A 25,850-nucleotide genomic window follows, 5' to 3' on the forward strand; every position below is an offset into this window, starting at 1 on the left:
CAGTCGTGCAGGCTCAACTCAAAGTCCAATAAGGTTTTTTGGTCCCACTCGACCAGTAGAGTACATTCGTGACCAGTCGAGTAGGCCACTCAACTAATCGAGCAAGCCACTCGACCAGTCGAGTAACAATCTTATCTTATCATGCCAGAAAATTTAAAAACTGGTTGGTCCCTCGACCAGTCGAACCGACCCTTAGACCAGTCAAGTGAACAATATTTTCACCTATAAATAGAGGACGAATTTTAGAGTTTTTCATTCATTCCAAGCTAAATCAAGTCATCACTCTGAGAGATAAGTTCCTGCATTTGTTAAGCTATATTGTGCTCATTTTAGATTCATTTTAATAGATTTTTTTATTTAATTTTGTGATCTTAATTCAACTCTATTTATTAAAGAAGGGAATTATGATTTACCCTCTTTTGAGATCAAAATCAAATCAAGCTACCCCAGGTTGATTTAATTTAAAATTAATTTAGACCTAGAACCCTTTCACTTGTGAGACTGGACATTGAACATCTTCGTCTACATCAAATTGGTTCTACCAAGCTTCATCAGAAGAAGAATCTTCAGATAAGTACAATTTAATTTTCTGCATTTTGTGGTTTGTGAGATTCAGCCAGGAAAAACTCATTGTGGGGTTTTTAATATTATGTAAGCCCATTTGAAAGACACAATTACGAAGGTTTTAAGGTGAACCCTGGAAAACCTTATTTCGTAGTGAAAGCCAATATCCCGTGGGTGTGAATATTGGGAGTGGAGTAGTTGTGTGGCTGTTTGCTAACAGTTAGTGTACACACAAACGAACCACTATAATTCCTGGAGTTATGGTGGTTGATTAGATTTGTTTACGAGTGTGAATGTTGTAATTTACTTTATGCACTTGTGGTGAATGGTGTAATTTATTTAATGCACTTGTGGTGAATGTTGTAATAACTTAGTTTATTTCCTTTATGAACTTGTGGTGAATGGTGTAATTTATGTTATGCACTTGTGGTGAATGTTGTAATAACTTAGTTTATTTCCTTTGTTTCTTTATTGGTTTGGATTTTTGATAGTTACAAACATTCTAGTAAGGTTGTCCTGCCATAAGCCTATGGTTTTTGGTTTTAGGTTGTCCTTAGAACTCAGTTTGTATCAACCTCTTAAGACTAGTGCATTTGAGGTTGCTATTTACATGTGCTATTTTATTATTTGTTTGTGCTATCTATATTTGTATTCTGCATTTATTTTTTAATTTAGCATGATCCTATTCACCCCCCTCTAGGACTTTAAGCTCGGCCTTTTCAAGTGGTATCAGAGCTTAATAGCTCCTTTTTTATTATTTGGATTTATTTCCTGAGCTAACCGATCCGAGCTTATAAGATGTCAAATTTTGATAGCCTCTCAATTATTAGGCTTCCGCCTTTTGATGGCTCTAATTATTCCTATTGGAAAGCTAGAATGAGGATCTTTTTAAGGTCCATATATGAGAGCGTGTGGCAAGCCACAGTAATTAGATGGAACGCACCCACATCTGAAATACTAGGCGCTGATGGAAATAAATCTGTTAAAGTTACACCTTATTTTTCATGGACCACTCTTCAGAAAAATGAGAGTAATGTCAATGCAAATGCAAAGGCTTTAAATACAATCATTTGCGCACTATCACTAGATGAATTCAAAAGAATTATATCTTGTGATACTGCAAAGTAAGCCTGAGACATTCTAGAAATGACACATGAGGGTACAACTATAATCAAGAAATCTAAACTTCAAATCCTCACCACTCGGTTTGAGTAAATACATATGGAAGAAAGTGAAACTTTCATGGACTTCTATACTGAGTGAAATGACATATCAACTCTTTGTGGGGTCTTGGTGATAGTATCCCAGAAAGTAAAGTCTGTGCAAAGATATTGCGCTCATTGCCTGATAGGTTCAATCGTAAGGTCACCGCCATTCAGGAATTTCGTGATACGGATAATATGCGGGTTGAAGAGCTTGTTGGTTCTTTACAAACCTATAAGTTAAATTTTAAGGCTCCTAAAGGTAAGTCCATAGCCCTTAAGTCTTCTAAAAATACTTCTCATGATAATGCTAGTAATTCTGATTGTGAAAATTCTGAAAATGATATGACACTATTAGCCAAGAAGTTTTATAAAATTTTTAAAAGCAAAAAGAGGATAGATTTTCAAAAACCTTCTGAAAAGAAAAGGACTAGATCTAAAAATTGAAAATCTATTAAAGACAGTTAATGCTTTAATTGCCATGAATATGGGCATTTAGCAAACAAATGTTCAAAGATGAACAAACCTAAGAAGAAAGGTATGTTACCTACATGGGATGAATCGTCTTGCTCTGAAGCTTCTTCTGAGTCAGATGATTCTGAACTTGAGTCTACTAATGTGGTTAAGGCCTTAATGACTCTAGCCAGAGTCACTTCCTCAGATAGTTGTAATTCAACTTATGATGAAAATCTGAGAAGCGACCTTGAAAATGATGATGATTTACAAGATGCCTATAGTGCCCTATATAAGGAAAGTTGTAAGATAGCTGTAAAACTAAAACTTCAAAAAGAAAAGTTTTTAAAGTTAAAAGAATATTTTGATAACTTTGTTTTAGAAAAATCACATTTTTCTGATTGTTTTGAAAAAGTTGAGTGTGATTTAGATTTCAAAACATCACAAGTTGAAAACCTTAAATTAAAAAATGAAAAATTAAAACAAGAAGTCTCTTCTCTCTTGAGTTTAAAGGATACTTGGAGGTATACCCAAGGTGATCCTAAACTAGAAAGATTGCTAATCGGATTAAGGAAATGTGGCGATAGATCTGGTCTGGGCTATGATAAGAATACACCTCTTAAAAGTAAGTCCACTCCTCTTAAGTTTGTTAAAGGGGAGTCCTCTAACTCAAAAGGGAAAAGTCTAAATCAAAATAGTTTAAAAAATCCTAAGACTTTTTAGGCTATGAATCCTAAAAGCAACCATATCAATTATAGAAATCAGAATCATAACCCCTTAGCTGAGAAAATTGTAGATTTACTCAAGGAGCTTCTAAAATCTAACTCAAATGGTAGAATGTATAACAAATATAAGCATAGAAAAACCAACCATGCTCCAAAACTCAAAACAGTAATGAAATGGGTCACCAAGGTTGCTTGTCTGGTTGCCGACACTGCTTTCAAGGCTTCAAGTCAATCAAAGTGGTACCTAGATAGTGGTTACTCTAGACACATGATAGGTGATAAAGATTTGTTCACCAATCTTAAAGATACGACTGATGGCTCAGTCACATTCGGTGATGGTAGTAACTGCAGAATTGTTGACCAAGGTATGATTCAACTCTTTAACCTTCCTCCATTTGAGAATGTTTTATATGTAGAGGGCCTTAAGCATAATCTCTTAAGCATTTCTCAAATTTGTGATAATAAACATAGCATCAAATTCACCAATCAAGGGTGTGCGATATCTAATGAGAATGGTTCTGTGATATTAATTGGTCGCAGAACATTTGAGAATTGCTATATAGTTAGTGATTTAAGCTCGTCTAAGTTATCGTGTTACATGGTCCGGATCGATGAGATTGATTTATGGTATAAACACCTAAGACATGTACACTACCGTAATCTTTATAAATTAAGCAAAGGTGATGTAATAAGAGGTCTACCCAAGATAAAGAAAATAGATAAAATTTGCGGCGAATGTCAGATTGGGAAATAAATTAGGAATACTCATAAGAAAGTGAACTCCAGTAGCACATTCAAACCCCTTGAACTCCTCCACATGGATCTCATTGGACCTACTAGAACGGTGAGTCGAGGTGGTAAGAAATATATTTTGGTAATAGTAGATGACTTTACCAGGTATACATGAGTAGTTTTCATGAGAGAGAAATCTGAAACTCTCGATGAAGTGAAAAGGATACTAAAGCATATCTAAATTGAGAAGGAATCACATGTCTCTAAAATCCGTAGTGATCATGGTTCTGAATTTGACAATAGAAGTTTTGAGAAGTTCTATAGCAATCATAGTATATCGCATGAATTTTCTACTCCTAAGACACCTCAACAGAATGAGGTTGTTGAAAGAAAAAATTGTGTGCTTCAAGAGATGGCCAATGTGATGTTAAATAGCATGAAGCTTCCTAAAAATCTTTGGGCTGAAGCAGTGAACATGGCTTGTTATATTATTAATTGTGTTTATACTAGAAAATTAAATAATAGGACTGTATATGAACTATGGTTCAATAAGAAGCTTACTGTCAAATACTTTCGAGTTTTTGGTAGCAAGTGTTATATTCTACAGGACCGAGAAAGTTTGGAAAAATTCGACACTAAAAGTGATGAAGGAATTTTTCTAGGGTATGTTCTAAATAGTCAAGCATATCGTGTTCTCAACAAGAGGACTGGTGTAATTCATGAGTCCATTAATGTGGTTATAGATGATCACCTGAATACACCTGTCTCAAGTTCAGAAGATGATGAAGTCTCTTTGTTTGATAAACTAGACTCTTCATCCAATCAAAATAACACTAAACTGCGGTCAGTTAAAGACCATCCAACTGATCAAATACTTAGAAACCCTCTCACTGGTGTGTGCACTCGTAGACAATTAGAAAACATTTGTAATTATATATGCTTCACATCCCAGATTAAGCTGGCCAACATAAAAGAAGCGCTTGTTGATGAAAACTGGATAGTGGCTATGCAAGATGAACTTAATCAATTCGTAAGGAATGATGTATGATACTTAGTTTCCTAGACCTAATGATAAATATATTATTGGAACTAAATGGATTTTTAAAAATAAGTCTGATGAATTAGGTAACATTATAAGAAACAAGGCTAGACTGGTTGTACAAGGGTACACTCAGATAGAAGGCATCAATTATGATGAAACCTTTGCCCTAGTAGCTCATCTTGAATCTATTAGACTGTTCATATCCATTGCTTGTTACAAAAAGTTTAAAATCTATCAAATGGATATTAAGAGTGTTTTCTTGAACGATGATCTGCATGAGGAAGTATAAGTTGAACAGCCTAAGGGTTTTGAAGACCCTAAACATACTGATCATGTTTATCGCCTGAAAAAGGCACTCTATAGATTAAAACAAGCTCATAGGGCATGGTATGAGAAATTGACTAAGTTTCTACTGAGTCATAACTTTGTAATGGGGAGTGTTAATAAGACACTGTTTGTAAAGAAACACAATGATTACATACTAATGGTACAAATATAAGTTGATGACATTATCTATGGATCTACCTGTTCTAACATGTCTATTGAGTTTGCAGATTTAATGAAGTCCAAATTTGAAATGAGCATGGTTGGAGAACTCAATTACTTTTTAGGTCTGCAAGTGAAACAACTTAAAGACGGGATCTTTATTTCTCAAACCAAGTATGCTCTAAACTTAGTGAAAAAGTTTGGATTTGAGAGCGGTAAAAACTTCGATACTCCTATAAGTACGACTCTGAAACTCTCTAATGTTTCAATAGGTAAAAGTGTAGATCCTAAGTTGTATCGCAGTATAATAGGTAGTTTATTATATTTAACTATGAGCTGACCTGATATTGCATTTAGCATAGAATCTGTGCTAGGTATCAATCTGACCCTAAAGAATCCCGCCTGATTACTATTAAGCATATTTTAAGATATGTCACAAGTTTGGACAATATTGGCCTTTAGTATCCATATGATACTAATGTTCAATTAGCCAGTTATATGGATGCCGATTGGGCTGGTAATATTGATGACCGCAAGTCTACCAGCGGTGGATGTTTTTATGTCAGGAACTGTCTAGTTTCGTGGCATAGTAAGAAATAGAGTTCCATATCGCTTTCCATAGCTGAGGCTGAGTATATTATAGCTGGTAATGCATGCACTCAGCTTATGTGGATGAAGAGGATGTTAAATGATTATGGATTTGCGTAAGATTCTATGTTTTTATATTGTGATAATTTTAGCACAATCAACGTTTCTAAAAATCCAATCTAGCATTCACGAACTAAGCGTATTGACATTAGATATCATTATATTCCTGAATTAGTGGAACATAAGATTATTTCATTAGATTATATTTAAACTGAAAATCAACTTGCAGACATTTTCACAAAACCACTTGACAAAAACAGGTTTGCTAAATTGAAATTAGATATTAGTATGTATAATGTAATCTGAGTTAATTGTGTTTGCTTGTACTATATTGTATGTTTTTATTGTTTGAAATTTTTTAAATAAAAAATTATTGAAAAATTAGAAATTTTTGGAGTTGCACGACCAGTCAAGTAGCTCGGGTTTGGGGTTTTAAATGTGGAAAAAGCACTCTTTTCTTCATTTTCTCATCTTCTCTAACAAACCCTTCCACCACCGGTCGAACCTACCTTCGTTTGCAACTTGCTAATACATCTTTTCCATTTTCCTTTTGGATTTAGGATCTTTGCACTTCAAAATTTCTAGCATTTTTTTTGGTTTTCTAGCTTAAAATCTGATTTGGGTGAAACCCTCTATTCTTTCTTGTATTCCTTTTGTGCATTGTGTAATGGAAAGTAGATTCAAGAAGAGATCCTCTCATGGTCCTTTTTCTTCCCGTTTCACACCAGTTACGGTGCGTACTCTTCGACCAATCGAAGAGGACCCCGAATACGTGTAGGATATTCGTCTCTGCAATGTTATTATTGAGCGGACTGTAAATTCCAACCATCTAAGTCCTCTCAATATCATTCCCCTCCTTGAAGTTGTAGGATGGGCTAACATTTTGAATTGAGGCGGTCCTGCATACTGGTCCATTACAAAGGCCATGTACGCATGTATCAGTGACTTCTCTGTTGAAAACTTAACCTTTACTGTGACAATTAGAGAAAGTCCAGTTGATGCAGACCATCACTTGATCTCTGGTTTGATGGATATTCCTATGAATGATGAAGGAATACCTATCTCTACGTTAGTTGCAAGACCATCTGAATCAGAAAAATGTATTCTAACTAGAGTTTTGTGCAACATGAATGTGGAATGGAATTCCGGTATTGCGCTCAGTTCCAAAAATATGATACCTTGATATAAAGTTCTATATCTTATTTTCATTTTAAATGTGTATCCTCGGTCTAGTAACAAAACTGAGTTAACATCTTTCATGGCATGCATTCTTCACTCAGTTGTTTCTAGTGTTCAAGTATGTCTTTTGTCTCTTATTTGTTATATCATAATTCAGTTTCATCTCCATCTTTGCCATAGTGATATTCCTTTTACATATCTGATGACCACCATAGCTATTCATAGTCTTGTGGTCATACCTGTTGGTGAAGCTCCTATTTCCCATTTACCCTTCAACAATTCCAACATTAATAAGATGAATTTGAGGTTAGAACCCGGTCAAGTTGATAGGGATGCTGATGGAGCTGCTGAAGAAGCTGGAGAGGAAGATGCTTTACCTCCTGATGATGTGAACATGGATGATTTATTTGAGGAATTAGAATCTAATTTTGAGGCTGATCCTGACTTTCAGCGATCTGAGTTTGATGAGCGGTTGAGAACCCTAGAGGAAAAGGTGGAAGGTTTGCGTCTATCCTAGGAGTCTCAATTCAAGTATATGCATAAATACCTTAGGCGCATTAATAAGGGATTACATTAAATTGATCCATCTATCCCTGCTCCATCTTCTGGTTCTGAATAGACATTTTATTTTGCACATGTATTAACTCTTATCTTTATTTGTGCTTGGATAGTACTTGGACTTATGTGTTTTTATTTGCTACTTTACGTGGACATGACTTTAAGCTTTATGATGATATCTTGATGAACATGCTTATGCTTTACTCTCTTATGTCTTTTACTTCTCATATCTATTTTATCATCTGATTGTATTTATTTCCTTTGTCATATTGTGACAAAAAAGGGGAGAAAATGTGGATTGATTTTAATACTTTTTGAAGATTGGGGATGTGTGATTGTAGAATGTGGTATTTTTTTTTTGGATTGGACATGTATTTGATTTATACAGGTTCTACATATCACCTCGCATGGATTAAGGGGGAGTAATGGATTGAGAAATTAAAAATTCAAATGTTGAATAAGAAAGAAATTAACAATGATAGCACTTAACAATTCAAATAGCAGAAATGAATAGCAACCTCAAATGCATAAGTATTGAGAGGTTGATACAGAAGTTGTTCTAAGGACAACCTTACACCAAAAACTAATGGCTTATGGTAGGGCAACCTAATTTATAGAACGGTCTGTGTATCAAAATCTCAAACCGATACAGAGGAATAACGAATAAAACAGAAATAAAATTCTACTGCTATTACAACATTTACCACATATACTGAAAGTAAATTACAATCATTCTACAAATGCTGGAAAAATAAATTACAACAATCATACACTTAAGCACATTCAACCATTCACAACTCCAACAATTATAGTGGTTCGCTTGTGTGTAAACCAACTGTTAAAAAAATAGCCACATAACTACTCCACTCCCAATATCCTCATACAGTAGATATTGGCTTTCACTATAAAATAGGTTTTTCAAGGTTCACCTAAAACCTTCACAATTGTGTCTTTCTAATGAGCTTACACAATTCAAAAACTCCACATTTTGAGATTTTCTGGATCACCTCAGACAAACCAAAAAAGAAAGAGAAATTTTTCTGGCACAACCTCAAAAAATCAAAAAGAGATTTACAAAAATGTAAATATACTTATTTGGATATTCTCCTTTGACGAAGCCTGGTAGAACCAATTAGGTGTAGATGTTCAATGTCCACACTCACTTATGAAAAGTTTCTAAGTTCTATATGATTTTTAGATTAAATCACCTTGGGCTAGCTTGATTTGATTTTGATCTCAAGAAAGGGGAAAACTTAAATCCCTTCTTCAATTAAGATTGGAATAGAGAATTTAAAATCAAATGCAAAAAGCTAAATTAAAAAGAATATTAAATGAACACAATATAGCTTAAGAATATCACAAACTTATTTCTCAGAGTGGTGTCTTGATTATCTTGGAATTCAATGAAAAACTCTGAAAATCATCCTCAATTTATAGGTAAAATTACTGTTCACTCGACTGGCCCAGTGGTCTGTTCGATTGGTCGAAGGACCAACAAGAATTCAAAATTTCGGACGTGATAAGATAAGACAGTTCCACGACTGGTCGAGTGGCCTGCTCGACTGGTCGAGCCCTGCATTCGACTGGTCGAGTGAGACCAAAAATGGTTGCTAGACTTTGAGTCGAGCCTGCTCGACTGGTCGAGCAGTCTCCAGGACTGGTCGAGGGTCCAACAAAAAATCCTGAAAATTAGTAACAAACCTTGGACTGGTCAAAGAAATTCTTAGATTAGTCGAGCTAGTACTGGGACTAGTTGAACATAGGCTAAGACTAGTTAAGAAAAAGCCTACAAAATTATATAATGACCCAAATTAAGTATGCAATCCATATGACCTAATCTATGGTCAATCTAGGGTCATTTATACCTTATATGTGATATTTGAACATTGAAACACCATTCGCTTCGGTTGATAGTTGATCTTGAAGTACATGAAGCTTGACATCTTGAAGTACTTTGAAGCTTGAACTTGAAGTACTTATGACTTGTGTTTCAACTTAAGTATATGAGCTTTAAGCTTGAGAAGATTACTTGAGCTTGAATTCTTAAAGTAATGCCCACTGTCTTGATATAGTTGAAGCTTGAAAACTTGATCTAGAACTTGAAATTGTATAAGAATCTCTTGTTCTTATACTTATGCTACTTGAATCTTGAATTGGAACATCTTGAACTTGTACTTGAATTGCTTGATCTTGAATATGAAGATGAGCTATATAAGATACAGGTTCTAAGAGGTTTTAGCACTACAAAATCTAACAATCATAGGAGCTAGATAGAATAACATTTACAATCTCCCCCTTTATCAAATTCGTAACAAAACAAAATAAATAAAAATATCATACATGCACAAATAAAGAATCATGCACCAGTTACAACCTGGTCAAAGAATCATGCACCAGTTACAGACTGCAAATCAATACTCCTTCTTAATACCTTACTGCATAGAATCCAAGAGGAGAATTGAAGAAAATATTGACCTATCACCACCTAACCACATTCTCCATAGTTCCACATTCATTCTCCACATTTATCATAATGAAATAGGCATGTCAGGATTAATTCTTCCCCTTTTTGTCACAATATGACAAAGGAAAGAACCTATAAATGATGATTGAAAACAAGAGCAATGAGAGAGGTAAGGTTAAGATAATATAACCATTAAAAACATGTCCAATCATAAGAAGAAATTCAAGTATTAAAAGTTATTACATATCAGATACTCAAAACTAATTTGAATTAGAAGGAGCAAGTATGGAAGGATCAATTTGATGAAGTCCCTTGTTAATGCACCTAAAATATTTGCACATATATTTAAATTGCATTTCTTGGGACACATGTATACCTTCAACCTTCTCCTCAAGTGAGCGCAAACGCGCATCAAAATCAGATGGCTAATAATCAGGATCAACAGCAGAATCGGATTTAATTTCATCAAAGAGGTCATCTATATTGACATCATCTGGTGGCAAAGCATCCTCTTCTTCATTTGCTTCAGCTGCTCCTTCAATACCCACATCAACTTGGTCTGGGGCCAACTTCAAATTCATCTTATTAATGTTAGAGTTGTTGAAGGGTAGATGGTGAATGAGAGCTTCTCTAATAGGCTTAACCACTAGATTATGGGTGACTAATATAATTATAAGATAAGCAAAAGGTATATCATTGTGACCTGGGTGGAGACGGAACTGAATCATGATATAACAAATAAGAGAAGGAAGACACATAGTGTAGTAAGCTCGGTTTTGTTATGAGATCTACGGTAGACATTTGAAATGAAAATCATATGAAGAACTCTATATCTGGGTAACATAAACTTAGAAGCGAGCGCATTCCCAGTACTCCATTCCGCCTCCATATTACATAAACTCTAGTGAGAATTCGCTTCTTAGATTCAAAAGCTTTTGCTACAAGAGAACTAATGGGAATACCGTCATCATTAATTGGAAGGTCCATTAATCCAGAAATGAGGCGATGGTCCACATTAATTGGACCATCTCTAGTAGAAATTGTAAATGTAAGATTTTCAGTAGAGAAGTCAGTAATACAAGCATACATGGCTTGTGCAATAGAGTGGAATGCAGGACCACCTCAATGTAAAATGTTTTCCCATCCTACAGATTGAAGAAGAGGAAGGATACCAAAAGGTGCTAAATGATCAATGTTAACAATCTGTTCTACTATCACGTTACGTAAGCGAATATCCTACACATACTCGGGATTGTCCTCAGGTGTCCGAAGATGGCGCACCGTGATAGGAGTCAAACGAGAAGAAGAGGGACCACGAGATCTTTTTTTCTTGTTTCTACCTTCCATTGCAACAAAGAAATCAAGGAATATAAGGATTGGAAAAGAGGTAAGAAGAGTTTTAAGAAAAAAAGATTTATAGCTAAAAAACCTACCAAACAATCATAAACCTTGAAATAAATAACATTAATGAAGAAAAGAAAGTGCAAAGGACTCGAATCTACAAGGAAATTAAAAATAGTGCACTAACGATGGAGGAATCGAAGATGGGTTCGACTGGTCATGGTAGGGCTTGTTGGAGAAGGACCAAATGAAGAAAAAAAGTGATTTTTCCCAAATAAGAAGCAAAACCCGAGTTTCATGACTGGTCGAGTTCATACTCCACTGAAAATTTGTAATTTTTCATTAATTTAAATTTTAAAATTTTAAAATAATAAATATATTCATTATGATACAGAAAGGCATAAATCATCAGTTCCTATTACACAACCAAGATCAAATTTCAATTTTACAAAACCTGTTTTTGTCGAGCGGTTTTATGAATATGTTTGCAAGTTGAGTCTTGGTCAGAATATATTCCAATGAAATTATCTTGTCTTCCACCAGTTCACGAATATAATGATATCTAATGTCAATATGCTTGGTTCGTGAATGCTGAATTGGATTTTTAGAGATATTAATTATGCTTGAATTATCACAATATAAAACCATGGATTCTTATGCAATTTCGTAATCGCTTAGCATTCTTTTCATCCACATAAGCTGAGTACATGCATTACCAGTAGCTATATATTCAGCCTCAGCTGTGGAGTGCGATATAGAACTTTGTTTCTTACTTAGCTAAGAAACTAAACAGTTCTCGACATAGAAACAACCACTATTGGTCAATTTACGATCATCAATGTTACTAACCCAATCAACATCCATGTAACTGGCTAATTGCACACTAGTATCATGTAAATACCATAGACCAAAATTAGCTAAACTAGCAACATATCGCAAAATATGCTTAACAACAATCAGGTGTGACTCTTTAGGGTCAGATTGATATCTAGCACAAATTCTTATGCTAAAAGTAATATCAGGTCGGCTCATAATTAAATAAAGTAAACTACCTATCATACTATGATATAACTTAGGATCCACACTCTTCCCTATTGAATCCTTAGAGAGTTTTAGAGTAGTACTCATTGGAGTATCAAAATTTTTCCCACTCTCAAATTTGAACTTTTTAACTAAGTTCAGAGCATATTTGGTTTGAGAGATAAAGAAACCATCAGGGTGCTGTTTGACTTACAACCTTAGGAAATAGTTTAGTTCTCCAACCATGCTCATTTCAAATTTAGACTTCATAAGATCTATAAACTTAACAGTCATGTTAGCACAGGTAGATCTATAGATAATGTCATTAACATAGATTTGCACTATTAGTATGTGATCATTATATTTCTTTACAAACAACGTCTTATCAACACATCCCATTATAAAGTTATGACTTAGTATAAACTTAGTCAACTTTTTATACCATGCCCTGGGAGCTTGTTTTAAACCATAGAGTGCCTTTTTCAGGCGGTAGACATGATTAACATGCTTAGGATCTTCAAAACCCGTTGGTTGTTCAACATACACTTCTTCATGCAAATCGCCATTTAAGAACACACTCTTTACATCCATTTGGTATATTTTGAATTTTTTAATGCACGCAATGGATATAAATAGTCTGATTGATTCAAGACGAGCTACTGAGGCAAAAGTCTCATCATAATCAATGCCTTCTATTTGAGTGTACCCTTGTACAACCAGCCTAGCCTTTTTTCTAATAATATTACCAAGTTCATCAGACTTATTTTTGAAGATCCATTTTGTTCTGATAATGTGTTTATCTTTTAGTCTTGAAACTAAGTACCAAACATCATTTCTTACAAACTAATTGAGCTCTTCTTGCATTGCTACAATCCAATTTTCGTTAGTAAGAGCTTCTTTTACGTTAGCCGGTTCTATCTGAGATGTAAAGCACACATAGTTACACATATATTTAAGTTGTTTACGAGTGCGCACACCAATGAGAGGGTTTCTAAGGATTTGATTAGATGGATGGTCTTTAAATTGTCCTCAGTTCAGTGTTATTTTGACTTGATGAAGAGTCTAGTTTATTAATTAAAAGAACTTCATCATTTTCTGAACTTGAAACAGGTGTAACCACATTAATAGACTCTTGAATTACACCAGTCCTCTTGTTAAGAACCCGATACGCTCGACTATTTAGAGCATACCATAAAAATATCCTTTCATCACTTTTGGTGTCAAATTTACCCAGATTTTCTCAGTCACGTAAAATGTAGCACTTATGGCTAAAAACTCGAAAGTATTTGACAGTAGGCTTTTTATCAAACCACATTTCATAAGCCGTTTTACTATTTGATTTTCTAATATAAATGCAGTTAATTATATAATAAGCAATATTTACAGCTTCAACCCAAAGATTTTTAAGAAACTTCATACTATTTAACATTATATTTTCCATTTCTTGAAGCACTCTATTTTTCCTTTCCACTACCCCATTTTGTTGTGGTGTTTTAAGTGCAGAATATTCATGTGATATTTCCTAATCACTGCAAAATTTCTCAAAACCGCTATTTTTAAATTCAGAACCATGATCACTACGGATCTTAGAGACTTGTGATTCTTTTTCTGTTTGGATACGTTTAAGTATCCTTTTTTACTTTATCGAGAGTTTTTTATTTCTCTCTTAAGGAGACTACCCAAGTATACCTGATAAAGTCATCAACAATGACTAGAATATACTCCTCGCCACCTCAACTCTCCGTTCTATTTGGTCCAATGAGATCCATGTGCAGAAGTTCGAGTGGTTTAGATGCGGCTTTGGAGTTCACCTTTTTGTGAATACTCCTGGTTTGTAAAATTTACACTATGATTATTATCGCATATTTGAGAGATGCTTAATAAATTATGTTTTAACCTGTCTACATATAAAACATTCTCAAATAGAGGGAGGTTAAAGAGCTGAATCGTACCTTTGCCAATAATTCTGCAGTTGCTACCATCACTAAATGTGACTGAACCATCAGTCATGTCTTTAAGATTGGTGAACAAACCTTTGTCACTTGTCATATGTTTAAAACAACCACTGTCTAAGTACCACTTTGAATGGCTTGAAGCTTTGAAAGCGGTGTGGGCAACCAAACAAGCAACCTTAGGGACTCATTTCATTACAGTTTTGGGTTTAGGAGTATAGTTGGTCTTCTTATGATTATAATTTTTATAAGTCCAACCCATTGAGTTAGATTTTAAGAGCTCCTTAAGTAAATTAATAATTTTTTCAGCTAAAGGATTATGATTCTGATTTTTATAGTTGATATGGTTACTTTTAGGTTTTAAGTTCTGAAAAGTCTTAGCATTTTTAGAATTATATTGATTCAGACTTGTTTCTTTTAAGTTAGAAGACTCCCCTTTAACAAATTTAGGTCGAGTATTCTTATATTTAGGAGGAATACTTTTATCATAGCCCAATCTAGATCGATCGCCACATTTTCTGGATCCAGATAAAAGTCTTTCTAATTTAGGATCCCCTTGGGCATACCTCCATGTGCCTTTCAAACTCAAAAGCGAAGAGACTTCTAGTTTTAACTTTTTATTTTCAGATTTTAAGTTTTTAACTTGGGAGGTTTTGAAATCTAAGTCACACTTAGTTTTTTCAAAGCAATATGAAATGTGTGATTTTTCTAAGACTAGATTATCAAAATTCTCTTTTAGTTTTGAAAACTTTTCTTTCTGAAGTTTTAGCTTTACAACAATTTTGCAACTTTCCTTGTAGAGGGCATCATAAGCATCTTGAAGATCTTCTTCATTTTCATGGTAACTATTCAGATTTTCTTCACTGGTTGAATTATCATTATCTGAAAAAGTGAACTTAGCTAGAGTCATTAGGGCTTTAACATCATTGGCCGACTTGATTTCAGAATCTTCTGACTCAGAAGAGACTTCAGAGCAGGAAGATTCATCCCATGTAGTCAACATACTTTTCTTTTTAGACTTCTCCTTCTTAGGACATTTGTTTGCTAGATGCCCATATTCATGGCAGTTGTAGCATTAGCTGTCTTTTAAAGATTTTAAAGTTTTAGATCTAGATCTTTTCTTTTCAATAGGTTTTTGCAAATCAATCCTCTTTTTACTTTTAAAAATCTTGTAAAACTTTTTAGCTAAAAGAGCCATATCATCTTCAGAAGTTTCTAAATCAGAATTATTACTATCTTCTTAAGAAATAATTTTAGAAGACTTAAGGGCGATGGATTTAACTTTAGGAGCTTTAAAGTTTAACTCGTAGATTTGTAAAGAACCAACCAGTTCTTCTACCCTCATATTATCTGCATCACAAAGTTCCTGGATCGCAATTACTTTTGAATTGAACTGTTCAGGCAATGAGCGTAGTATATTTGCACAGACTTTACTTTCTGGGATCCTATCACCAAGACCCCACATAGAGTTGATAATGTCATTCAATCTTGCATAGAAGTCCATGAACATTTCACTTTCTTCCATACATATTTCCTCAAATTTGGTTGTGAGGATTTGAACTTTAGATTTCTTGACAATTGTTGTACCCTCATGCATCATTTCCAAGATATCCCAGGCTTGCTTTGCAGTATTATAGGATCTAATTTTCTTGAATTCATCCGGTGATAGTGCGCAAGTAATTGCATTTAAAGCCTTTGCATTGTCACTACTCTCACTTTTCTGAAGAGCGGTACAAGAAAAGTAAGGTGAGACTTTATAGTTTTAGATCCACCAGTACCAGTCACTTAAGTGGTAGGAGGGGTCCAATTGGTTACTGTGGCTTGCCACACGCTCTCATCCTTAGATTTAAAAAAAATCCTCATTCTGGCTTTCCAATAGGCATAATTAGAGCCATTAAAAGGTGGAGGCCTAGTGATTGAAAGGCTATCAAAATTTAACATCTTAAAAAGCTTAGATCGATTAGCACAGGAAATTAATCCAAAAATTAAAGCGAGCTATTAGGCTTTGATACCACTTGAAAAGGCCGAGTTAAGAGTCCTAGAGTTGGGGGGGGTAAGACTATGCCAAATTAAAAATTTAAATGCGGAATAAGAAAGAAATTAACAATGATAGCACTTAACAATTCAAATAGCAGAAATGAATAGCAACCTCAAATGCATTAGTATTGAGAGGTTGATATAGATGTTGTTCTAAGGACAACCTTACACCAAAAACCAATGGCTTATGGTAGGACAACCTGATTCCTAGAACGGTCTGTGTATCAAAATCTCAAACCGATACAGAGGAGTAACAAATAAAACAGAAATAAAATTCTACTGCTATTACAACATTCACCACATATACTGAAAGTAAATTACAATCATTCACCACAAATGCTGGAAAAATAAATTACAACAATCACACACTTAGGCACATTCAACCATTCAAAACTCTAGCAATTATAGTGGTTCGCTTGTGTGTGCACCAACTGTTAAAAAACAGCCACACAACTACTCCACTCCCAATATCCTCACACAGTGGATATTGGCTTTCACTATAAAATAGGTTTTTCAAGGTTCACCTAAAACCTTCACAATTGTGTCTTTTTAGTGGGCTTACACAATTCAAAAATCTCACACTCTGAGATTTTCTGGATCACCTTAGACAAACCAAAAAAGAAGGAGAAATTTTTCTGGCACAACCTTAAAAAAATTAAAAAGAGATTTACAAAAATGTAAATATACTTATCTGGATATTCTCCTTTGACGAAGCCCGATAGAACCAATTAGGTGTAGATGTTCTGTAAGACCCTACCCTATCCCGTACCATTCCGTAGACTTCCGCGATCCTCTTGGTCAAATTTTGGCAACCCGCGATCTATTATCGGTAGTTGTGTGCAGCCTTGAGTCATGTCCCGTATTCCAGATTGGCTCAACCCGAGACTTGTACCCTAGCGAACGCGCTGTCGCCGCTGTTCCGATGTTGTGTCTCGCACGCTGAGGCGATACTTAGGTTAGGAGATGTGGGCCCACGTTCAGTTAGAGGAAAACGCCGCGCGTTGCAAAACCTAAGAGAATCTCTACAACATGTCACCTCAATCAATCAATCAATCCCATCAAGGGTCAAGTACACATCACCTTATACCCATCCCCAAGCAACCCCATAAGTCAACAAACCCTTACACAACCCATACCTTTCTTACACAAATTACCTCAAAAGTCAACCATTTCTTATACACCCATCACTCACCTCACCCATCACTCCATCACTCATCTCTCTCTCTCTCTCTCTCTCTCTCTCTCTCTCTCCTTACAACCCACTCTCTCTCATTTCTTAAACCCATTTTTTTAAGCAACCCAAAAAAATCCCACGTCCAAGCTCTTCAAGCTCCATGAGAGAGCTAGTGTGGCCCACCTCCCTACCACCCAATCCCACCATCCAAAGTCCATCTCAACCCTTGAAATTATTCCTTTGGAGCTCTAACATGCATTGGTGGAAGAAGGAAGTGGAGATCTTGAGGTGGGTGACTTTTATTATTTGATTTGTGATTTAAGGGCCCACATATGTGGGACCCATCTTGATGTATGTGTTATGATCATATGAGGGGCCCATAGTGGCGGGGTCCCTTCGTTACACCCGATCTCTCTTTCTCTCTCTCTCTCTCTCTCTTTTATGTGTGATGGCTTGTGGCCCACCTTGTGCATGATATCATCTGCGCCGTCCACCCATCTTACAACAGCAAGGTGGCTGCTGTTGGGCCCTACCATGAAATATATGTTTTATTTAGCCGTCCATCTATTTATGTGGGACCCACCTTGCACGTGTGACACGTGTAAGGGTGGGGCCCACCAAATGTATGAGCCTTAGATCCAGACCATCCGTCCAGACGTCCAGGGCCTGGATGCTGTACTCTGGACGATTTCAGGCCTTGGGCCATTTAAAATAAAATAAAATAGAATAAAATATATATAATATACTATATGCTATATACGTAAAGTGTATATGTGATGGGCCCACGTGGGACCCACTTTGTGATGGTACAGATTGGCTGGTGTGCACTGGTCGCTACCTAACTGCCGTACGCAACAATTTCAATGGGCCCCACACGATGTATGTGGGTCACGTCCACACTGTTCGTCCATCATGGCTATCCTGGACGGTGATGGGAAGGGACCTCCTTGATGTATGCATTTTACACGCACCTCCATCCATTTTATTAGGGTATCAGACCCACCCACACGTGCTGCATGTGTGGGGTGGGGCCCTACCTTGATGTATGTATTTCATAACTGCACCGTCCATCTCTAGACGGTGCTGTGGGGCCTAATGTAATGCATATGCCTCATCCCACCGTCCAGTAGGTGGGACAGTGGGTAAATCCATACCATCAAGCCATCTTCAGTAGCCCCACCATGATGGACGTGTTCCATCCCAACCATCCATTCATTTGGTGAGCCTGTTCTAAGGCTTGAGATAAAAATGGCGCAAATTCAAAAGGGTTGGTGGGCCATGTATGTGGACCCCAACCCTGATGGATTCGTTCCATCCAAACCGTCCATCCTTTTCGCAAGCTCATTTTAAGGCCTAAGATAAAAAAGAAGCTGATTTGATGATCAGGTGGACCACACTGCAGAAAACAGTGGGATGAACGTCCACCATTGAAACCCTTTTTGGGTACACAAAAGTTTTGGATCAGTATGAATTTGTTTTCCCAATTAATCCAGGTCTTTGTGACTGTATGGACCGATTGGATGAAAAATAAATGTTACGGTGGGGCCCACCCTGATTTACTTCGCATCCACGCCATCCATCTGTTTTGGCTACCATGTGAGGCGCAGATAATGTGTATAGGGCCCACTTGAGACGTGCAGGGCCTACTTTAATGTGATGTTTATGCAACCCATTTAGTGACCCATTGTGATGTATATGAGGGCCATGGGCAAGGTCCATTGAGATGCATTCATGGCCCATGGGCAAGGCCCATTATGATGTATTCGTGGCCTATGGGCAAGGCCCATTGTGATATGTATTAGGCCCATGATGCATGACCCATTTGATGTATTCGAGACCTATGCGTAGGGCCCACATTCATGTATTTAAGGCCCATGAGCAAGGCGCACCTGTTGTGTATATGTGGCCCTTGAGTAAGGCCCATTGTGTTGTATATTAGGCCTTTGTGTGAAGCCATGGGCCCAATATATGTTTGGCCCTATGAAGGTCGCTTCTTGGGGCAATGTTGGTTAAATGTCCATATTGTTAGGCCGATTGTCGATGACAATTATTGAGATTGGTTATTGATACCGATTATGAGTATGTGACAGCATAACATCATAATACATGCCCATACGCATCATCTGTATGTTTGTTATGAGATGTGATGGACCATTGCATATGCTATAGGGCAAGTTGTTCATGGGACTCCCTGATAGGTGGAGTTGCCCCACATGAGAGCACGGTATGTGCAGGATTGATGCATGATTGGACTATATGACTCATGCATCTCTCATTTATGTGACATGACCACCGTACGCCCTAGCGACATCAGGGCCGTAACCTCCACAGGTATTTCGTGGATGGCCAGATGGGACACCAAAAATTTGTTCTACATGGAGTGCTATAGATATCCCTAAGTGAAAGTCCCTAAACCCTCTTGGTTCCAAAGGTTTCTTTAACGTCTAGACCGAGTGGATGCATGAGCGTATGAAGACCATATACTGTTAGGCGGCGTCTCCCACTGTGTTGTGGTCGGTTGGAAGGGGGTATAACCTTACCTACCCGAGAGGAGGGGGCAATGCTAGGCTAAGTCTGACCAGCTCGAGGAACGGGTTTGCTATTGAGGAGCCGGGCCCGATATTAGTAGGCGGATAGTAAGGTCTCTTCCACTCACTTTGTTGCGCGCGATGGGGTGGCAATCTGGTTTGGAGTGTAATAGACCCTGGTGATTTCTCAAAGAGGAACCATACTGATATGTGGACTTATTGAGTAGGAGTTGCATACTCATACATTCATTTCATTCACTATCCACTCGGACTGGTGGTGCACAACTAATTGTTGTGTACCTTCGCATGGCCAGGATTTTAGTTGGGCGTGCGACTAACCTGAGATCAGGAGTCTACCACATTGGGTCTGACTATCTAAATTTAGGTATGGGACTGGTTTGGATAGAAGTCCTTTGTGATAGACCCCATAGCTTGCGATACTATGTACTATCATCCAAACTTCACAGTTCATCTTGGTCATTTCATTCGCATCGCATATTACACTGCATCCTCAACACATAACATTTGGCTTACTGTCTCCGCATTACATAGTTGATCTACATTGCTTCATCAAGTATATGATATTGGTTTATTATATTTTTACATCACATAGCCTGGATAAGGCTGATGGTATTTATAGGCCTATCAGCATGTCTTCGCATTACTCTGATATCGTATGATTTATGAACTTGCCAGTATTTATGATATTGTATGATTTATGGGCTTGTTAGTATTTCCGCTTACTCTGATTACTCTGATATTGGTTACTGGGCGCTTACCTTATGCATACACTTTCACCACCCACTAAGCTTTCTATAAGCTTATGCACAATAGATGAGTGCAGGTGGCGTTAGGTTGCAGCAGCGTTGAGCTTGGAGCGTACAACAATCTTCTGGAGCTTTGATTTTCAATTTATGTATTTACCTTTCAGTATTGTACTTAAATGATTATATTAGTGGATATGTGATGATGATGTTACTTTTGTGATTTGGGTAAACTTATGGTTATACTTATTACGAGATAAATGTATGTTGGAAAATCCTCTTTGTAGGATCCCATGATCGAAATTTGGCGTATGTACGCTGGAAGCCGAGAATGGGGTACTACAGAGGCTGTCGACACCGGATTCGGCGATCGAGAATTTTGTAAGCTTGGTTTCCGAGTTTGGGGCATGACTGTTCAATGTCTACACTCACTTATGAAAAGGTTCTAAGTTCTAAATGTTTTTAAATTAAATCACCTTGGGCTAGCTTGATTTGATTTTGATCTCAAGAAAGGGGAAAACTTAAATCCCTTTTTCAATTAAGATTGAAATAGAGAATTTAAAATCAAATGCAAAAAGCTAAATTAAAAAATGAACACAATATAGCTTAAGAATATTACAAACTTATCTCTCAGAGTGGTGTCTTGATTACCTTGGAATTCAATGAAAAACTTTGAAAATCATCCTCAATTTATAGGCAAAATTACTGTTCACTCGACTGGCCCAGTGGTCGATTCGACTGGTCGAAGGACCAACAAGAATTCAAAATTTTGGACGCGATAAGATAAGACCGTTCCACGACTGGTCAAGTGGCTTGCTAGACTGGTCGAGTGGCCTGCTCGAATGGTCGAGCCCTGCACTCAACTAGTCAAGTGGGACCAAAGATGGTTGCTAAACTTTGAGTCAAGCCTGCTCGACTGGTCGAGCACTGTTCACTCGACTAGTCGAGCAGTCTCCAGGACTGGTCGAGGGTCCAACAAAAAATCCTGAAAATTAGTAACAAACCTTGGACTGGCGAGCTAGTACTAGGACTAGTCGAACATAGGATAAGACTAGTCGAGAAAAAAGCCTATAAAATTATATAATGACCCAAATTAAGTATGCAATCCATATGACGTAATCTATGGTCAATCTAGGGTCATTCATACCTTATATGTGATATTTGAACCTTGAAACATCATTCGCTTCGGTTGATAGTTGATCTTGAAGTACATGAAGCTTGACATCTTGAAGTACTTTGAAGCTTGAACTTGAAGTACTTGTAACTTGTGTTTCAACTTGAGTATATGAGCTTTAAGCTTGAGAAGATTACTTGAGCTTAAATTCTTAAAGTAATGCACACTGTCTTGATATAGTTGAAGCTTGAAAACTTGATCTATTACTTGAACTTGTATAAGAATCTCTTGTTCTTATACTTGTGCTGCTTGAATCTTGAATTGGAACATCTTGAACTTGTACTTAAATTGCTTAATCTTAAATATGAAGATGAGCTACACAAGATACAAATTTTAAGAGGTTTTGGCACTACAAAATTTGACAATCATAGGAGCTAGATGGAATAACATTTACATAGTAATGGATTGAGGGGGAGAGTAACTGCTGCACATTTGGTGCATGATTCTTTATTTCGGAACTGGTGGATGATTCTGTATTTGATTTTTGTCACAAATTTGATAAAGGGAGCGATTGTAAATGCTATATTGTAAATCTAGCACCTAGAGCTGTCAAATTTTGTTGTGAAAAATCATTTAGAATCTGTATCATGTGTTGATGAGATGAATAAATCAACTTCGTGCATTTTGTCCACGTCTTTGTTAAATTTTTCTACATATTCAAGTTGAAGAGCATTGTCGAAGTTCAAGATTTCAAGCTCAATTACAAGTGCAAGTTCAAGTTTAATCTTTAAGTTTTGTATTTTAAAGACTCAAGAACTCAAGCCCTAGCTCAAACTCAAGTTCAAGTTTTGAAGACAAGCTTCAAGTATTACAAGTGAATGAGTTAGCAGAGCGAACAATGTTTCAATTGTTCAAAATCATAAACAAGGTATGGATGACCCTAGTTTGACCATAAAATAAGTGATATTCATTGCATATTTTATTTGGGTCATTTCTAAGTTTATAGGTCATTTCCTCGATTAGTCTTAGTCTTTGTTGGACTAGTCCAAGCTCTAACTCGACCAGTCCAATATTTATTATAAATTTTCAGAATTTTTTGTTGGACCCTTGATCAGACATGGAGACTACTCGACCAGGCGAGTGAACAATGCTCAACCAGTCATACAGGCTCGACTCAAAGTCCTGTAAGGTTTTTTGGTCTCACTCGACCAGTCGAATGCATTGCGCGACCAGTCGAGCAGGCCACTCGACCAGTCGAGCAAGCCACTCGACCAGTCGAGTAACGATCTTATCTTATCACGCCAGAAATTTTGAAAATTGGTTGGTCCCTCGACCAGTCGAACCGACCCTTAGACCAATCGAGTGAACAATATTTTTACTTATAAATAGAGGACGAATTTCAGAGTTTTTCATTCATTCCAAGCTAAATCAAGTCATCACTCTGAGAGATAAGTTCTTGCATTTGTTAAGCTATATTGTGCTCATTTTAGATTCATTTTAATAGATTTTGTTATTTGATTTTGTGATCTCCATTTAACTCTATTTATTAAAGAAGGGAATTGTGATTTACCTCTTTTGAGATCAAAATCAAATCAAGCTAGACCAGCTTGATTTAATTTAAAATTAATTTAGACCTAGAACCCTTTTACTTGTGAGACTGGACATTGAACATCTTCGTCTACATCGAATTGGTTCTACCGGGCTTCGTCAAAAGAAGAATATTCAAATAATTACAATTTAATTTTCTGCATTTTATAGTTTGTGAGATGCAGATAGGAAAAACTCATTTGGGATTTTTGGAATTGTGTAAGCCCATTTGAAAGACACAATTATGAAGGTTTTAAGGTGAACCTTGGAAAACCTTATTTCATAGTGAAATCCAGTATCCTGTGGGTGTGGATATTGAGAGTGGAGTAGTTGTGTGGCTGTTTGCTAACAGTTGGTGTACACACAAACGAACCACTATAATTCCTGGAGTTGTGGTGGTTGATTGGATTTGTTTATGTGTGCGAATGTTGTAATTTACTTTATGCACTTATGGTGAATGGTGTAATTTATTTTATACACTTGTGTGATTGTTGTAATAACTTAGTTTATTTCCTTTGCCTCTTTATTGGTTTAGGTTTTTGATTCTTACAAATGTTCTAGTAAGGTTGTCCTGCCATAAGCCTTTGGTTTTGGTGTTAGGTTGTCCTTAGAACTTAGTTTGTATCAACCTCTCAAGACTAGTGCATTTGAGGTTGCTATTTACTTGTACTATTTTATTATTTATTTGTGCTATCTATCTTTGTATTTCGCATTTATTTTTTAATTTGGCATAATCCTGTTCACACCCCCTTTAGGACTTTAAGCTCGGCCTTTTCACCTTGCTCTTAAAACATACAACCATAGACTTTACATGGTAGGATTTTTCTCCCCCTTTTTGTCAGTGATTGGTAAAGGGTTAGTGTATACCAATATTATATAGTATGACTGAAGTTGCACTTGCAAAGAGGAGAACTAATAAATAGGAGGAATATGAATGCATTTAAACATCTTTGCATAGTATATAACCTTAGTTCCAAGCATAGATAAGATAGATATCATTCAAACATATGTGCAATTTAAAGACTTACTGCCTAAGCTTGGCAGACATTCATCATTTAACATCAAAGTATTCCAAGAAATATCCAGCTCATCCATGGACACAACCAACCAAAAAGAAACATTCTAAAACATTTAGCCCCACCATGGGCATGATAAAAAAATTAGCTTATCCAAGTCAGTGAATCATCACATACACACACATATACTTAGGGTACCCAAAAAGATATCCATGCCCTAAGCATCAATAGTCAATCAAGTATATGTGATGAGATAAAAGGAGTGCTACGGTGCCGAAGCTGTATCTGATGGAACAGTGTCGTCATGCCGGCAAGTTAGTGACCACCTTGTCCATGTAGTGCTGCGACCATCTGCTCCAGTCAAGAGAGCTGCTCCTCTGTACGCCCTATGCGTTCCTCCTGTCTTTCAAACTAATTCTCTAGCCACGCTTGTCCATGTAGTGTCACCCCAACATGATCCTGATGTTGCTTGTGGTGTAGTGCATGCAGGGAATCAAGAGTGGTTGGGATAACCGGCGGTGGCCATGCCTCGTCTTCTGTCGATACAACTGTCTCTCCCATCTCTGTCTCGACTTGTGTTTCTTCTTCATCCGGTTCTCCCGAAAGTAGATGAAACTTGAGATCCATTCTTCTGATATTTAGTTTGGTGAAGTGTTGCAAAGGACACTTAGGATCATCGATCATAGGCAAGCCCAACTCATTGCTCAAAACATTGATAAGGTGTGGAAATGGGAGATGAGTGGGTCTAAAAGTGTGAACAACAATTCCGATCCTGGGATCCTACAAGGAGGATTTTCAGTATGAAATTTTATTTTATTTTTATAATGGAGCATAACCACAAGCATAACCAAATCACAAAACAACAACACCACATATCTATTATATCAAAAACTTTAAGTACAATGCGTATGAAAGGGAAATACAATATAATGAAAGTAACAGAAACTCCAGAAGCTCGGCTGCACGCTCCAAGCTCAACGCTGCTGCAACCTAACGCCACCTGCACGCATCTATCGTGCATAAGCTTATAGAAAGCTTAGAGGGTGGTGAAAGTGTGTGTAAGGCGAGTGCCAAGTGTACAATATCAGAGTAATGCGGAAATATGCGGTAAGTCCATGAATGCTATCTACCATATCAAAGCTATGTGATGCAAGGCATGAATGCTATCGGCCATACCAAGGCCATGCGATGCAAGGCCTATGTAGCCAAATGTCATATGCGAGATGCAAAACAAGCGTGCAGTACTCATCAAGTACACATATCA

Source organism: Magnolia sinica, chromosome 2, assembly GCF_029962835.1.
Source record: "Magnolia sinica isolate HGM2019 chromosome 2, MsV1, whole genome shotgun sequence".
NCBI lineage: Eukaryota > Viridiplantae > Streptophyta > Magnoliopsida > Magnoliales > Magnoliaceae > Magnolia > Magnolia sinica.